The sequence below is a fragment of the Bos taurus genome, chromosome 1 (assembly GCF_002263795.3).
Source record: "Bos taurus isolate L1 Dominette 01449 registration number 42190680 breed Hereford chromosome 1, ARS-UCD2.0, whole genome shotgun sequence".
Lineage (NCBI taxonomy): Eukaryota > Metazoa > Chordata > Mammalia > Artiodactyla > Bovidae > Bos > Bos taurus.
This window is the reverse complement of record NC_037328.1, coordinates 23,805,696-23,810,107: the sequence shown is the minus strand read 5'-3', so window position 1 is coordinate 23,810,107 and position 4,412 is coordinate 23,805,696.

The window sequence follows — 4,412 nt, the reverse complement described above, 5'->3', positions numbered from 1 at the left end:
AGATTTGATCCCTGGGTTGTGAAGATCCCCTGGAAAAGGACATGGCACCCATTCCAGTATTCTTGCCTGGAGAATCTCATGAACAGAAGAGCCTGAGGGTTAGGGGGTGGACTATAATCCATAGGGCCACAGAGAGTCAGACATGACTGAGCATGCATGTCACTAAGCATAATGTTTTTGAAAATTTTCCATGTTGTAGCATGTATTAGTACTTTATTCCTTTTTACATATGGATAATACTTCATTGCATGTATATACCACATTTTGTCCATTTATCCATTGATACACATCTGGGTTGTTTCCAGCTTTTTGCTATTTGCAAATAGAGTTATTAAAAATTTCATATATAAGTATTTCACTTGTTTTCAGTTCTTTGGGGAGTGGAATTGATGATCTTGTAGGTGTACAGTTAAAAGGTGATTTTCTTTAAATTTTGTGTTAGTATCTCAATATTTTAAATTATTTTATTTGTGGAGCAAACTCAAGACATCAACATTTTCATAAAATATAAAGAAGAAGAATTAAAAGATATTTTCTAACTCTTCATAAGAGCTTCCAAATTGAAAGGAAAGAAGAAATTCATTTAGTATCTTACAGCTTAGAGAAGAAAACTTACTTTGGAAGGAGTGTTAGGTCCAGCAACAGAAGTTTGTGCTCTTTAACAATTTCATTATTTTGGGTTATAGAAGAATATGGGTCAGTAAATGGATGGGTCAGCCTGGGTCAGTATATGGATGCAGATACAGCAAGAGAGTGTCATAAAGAGAAAACTTGAAGGCATCCATATGATGTAAGATGTAAATATAGAGAATATGAGGGCTTCCTTGGTGGTTCAGTGGTAAAGGATCTGCCTGCCAATGCAGGAGACATGGGTTTGATCTCTGTTCTGGGAAGATCCCACATGATCCCTGATCCTAGAAGATTCCACATGTCGCAGAGCAGTTAAACCTAAGTGCCACAACTATTGAGCCTGTGCTCTAGCAGGAGCCACAACTACTGATCCCAAGTGCTGCAAATACTGAAGCCTGAGCATTCTAGAGCCTGTGCTCCACAAGAGAAGCTGCCACAGTGAGAAGCCCTAGCACCACAGCTAGAAAGTAGCCCCTGCTTGCTGCAAGTAGAGAAAAGCCCACGCAGCAATGAAGGTGCAGCAATGAAGGCCCAGCAAAGCCAAGATTAAATAAAATAAATAAAAAAATTTTAAAAAGAATGTGGAATTTTAAAAAGCAAGGAAACATGCATGAAACAACTATAATGTATTTAGTATATATTTAATATTTATTAGAAAAGGATAGAGCCTCCCAAAAGAATAGGATATGGGGCAATAAAACCAGAGCAATGATCTAAAGCTGTTGATATCTTGGCTTCAAGAAGATATCATTGGATGAATTTTTCTTATTATACATTGCTTAAATTTATTTTGTCTCTATGTTTTGGATTTAGGTGCTAGGCTATATTAACATCACAGGTTTGTTTCAGAGAGACAGTGACAAAATAGCAAGTGCCAAGTGTCAGGGATGCTTGTGTTGATGGGTGAGCTTAACAACTTGAAAATACCTAAAGAAACAAAAGAGAAGAGGGATGTGCTATGGTTGATAGCAACAGTCAAATAGACTTCACCCATATGTAAATACTGAGACAGTCATGATATTATGCATATGTGCAGAAACATGCCTCAAACATGCCATTCTCTTTTATTGCCGTTTTCCACTTTGAATGTAGATATCCCTTCCAAGAATGCAAACACTCTTACTCTAAAGCATTATATTTTACTATTTGCTTTAATTACATTTGAAAAGTATAAAAACTTAAAATTCAAATTTAAAATATTATTATATACAATTACAAAGGGTTATTTAAATTATTAAAATATTTAAAAGGCATATAACTATAAATGTGTGGTTATGTGCTTATAAACATATAAACATTAACTATCAACATATTAAAATGGGTATAACTATAATATATACATAAGTTATTCAGTTATTTCCTATTTCATGTGTTTGTTCATTTTAGTGGTAAAAGTTGGACAATTGGCCAGAAAACTTAAGTTGGTTGAATAGAGATTTTCTATTTACTCTAAGGAGAAAGCAGCCAATGTTTTGGCTAAATTATACAGGAAAATTGATATAAATATGCAGGAAGAATGAAGACTATATGACAGCAAAACTTAGGAACATAAAAAGATCAGAATGATTATTTTTCTGTTCTTTCTTTCTCTGTGCCCTTTTGTAAACTAAATGTCAAGAGTTCTTGTCTGTGACAATCTTGCCATCTAAGACAGACCATGTGCAATAAATTTCCTAGAGACCTGAAGTGAAAAATGACCTTAAAAATGATTTTTTTTTAATGGTACCCTAAGAAGTCAATGGACCAAGTGCAAGTCTATGAAAGAACATGCATGGTCTAAAGAGGTGAACACATAAAACAGTTAATATCTAATATATTTGATTAGTATGGTTAATTCTCATCTATTTACAATAATTAATACTGGAACCAAACTGATAAAGTGCACAAATTAAAAAGCCTAATATGGCCCAAAATTGAAACCACATTTATCCTTAAGCCTACATTTTAAAAGTACTAATAATGTCTCACAACACTAGATGACTGTTTTCATTTGATTTTATTCATAGTCTCCAGTGCCACATCTGACAAACATTGATGAGAGAAAACAGGGAAGAAAATAAGATTTTCATTGTCTGGAAGTTAAGGTTCTTATTTCAGAAGAAAGCAGTATTAACTGTAATAAATACATTCTCTTGAGTAATTTTTCAGTATAACTATGGGCATAACAACTAAACAAGGATTTAAAAAAACACAGAGTATCTTTCTGATTACTGTTACATGTATCAGGAGTTCTTTAAATGAGTCCATGCAAAGCAGTATATTTCTTTCCATCTAATTCATTCTATATTTCTAACCCAAGTCAACCGTAATTTCCAAGTCTCCAGTAATTTCCAAGTCCTTTGGGTAACTCAATCTCTCTCATCCAACTTAACATTAATTTTTAAGCATTTTGGCTTTGTATGTGGAATGTGTGGGTGAGTGGGGGAAAGTGCTGACTTAAAAGATGAGGGGGAGGCAGGGAATGGCATGGACATGGGAGATCACATGCTGATACGACTGATATATACCATACATTAATATTCATTAATGGTGCCTATAATGATTTTGATTAAACTTCAGTAATCAAGTGAATTAATTCTACAATATTTCTAGTTTAATTAGGGCAATTGTTCTAGTCAATCTTCTTTTACCTTTCTGTTGCTTTTAACCTACTGATTCTTAAAGTTTCAAAATCCTTAAAGCCAGTCTACAGAACATAAACCACATGATATCCAAGGGACACACATAATGCCACTGTTTCCAACTCTTTCTTCGCTTCAATCTAACAGTTCCATTCTGTGACCTTCATTCTGGAACTCCCTCAAATTGGAGTTGCATTTTTTAAAATAAAATATTAGCTAAAATGTGTATTTTTCTTCATGAGTAACTTTAACATAGGGATATATTAGTCTGGGAGGAATGTATTTTCATCTTTTCTTATAGTCTGACAAATTTTAAGCACTCCAATATAACTCTTGGGCTCAATTTAGTGCTTTCTAAAAAAAAAAAAAAAATTTAGTGCTTTCTTCTGGCAAAATGTAAACATTTTTAACTGTGTCAGTGACAATTGCTTTTGCTTTTAAACCTTAATAACAATGGACCCTTCAAGGATCAGGAAAGGAAATATATATTGATAAAAATAAAAATCAAAAATATTGGGGGCCCATTGGGCAAAGGAGAGAGGACTGTTAATGCTGTGGCTAACTTTACCAAAACTGTTTGACTGCAATTCATTCAATATTGTCATGAAATCCCACTGAAAAGTGGCTTAGGTTGTTACCACAAGAATGAGCATCAACCTTGATTTTCTTTAACCTTAGTGATGGAGACTCATCATCAGCCTTAAGAAATTAGAGAAACATAATTTCTTTCTTCATAAAAAGTAGGAAGTCGAAGGTAAAAAAGAAGGAAACATTTTAAGGAAAACAAATCTCTGATGCTAGAAATGAAAGGTTAAACTCAAGCAAAAGCTTGTATTCAATCTATCAGGAGAGCATTTGGAAAGGGGGAAAAATATTTAATCATGAGCCTGGGATAATCACAGATGAGCAAGGCAAATAATATATGATTATTTCTGAAATACTCATTTCAGTTTGAGGCATGTACTAATGTGCATTTTGAGAGCCTTTAAGAAAACATGCCTGTTGAAATTAATGTTTATAGAGTTACTGGCTTCTTGTCTTCAAGCATAATTTTATCATAATTGAATAGTGCAAAAATATCTCATTATGATATTAAGAGGACTTCTCTCATAGCTCAGTTGGTAAATAATCTGCCTGCAATGCAGGAGAGCCAGGTTCAAT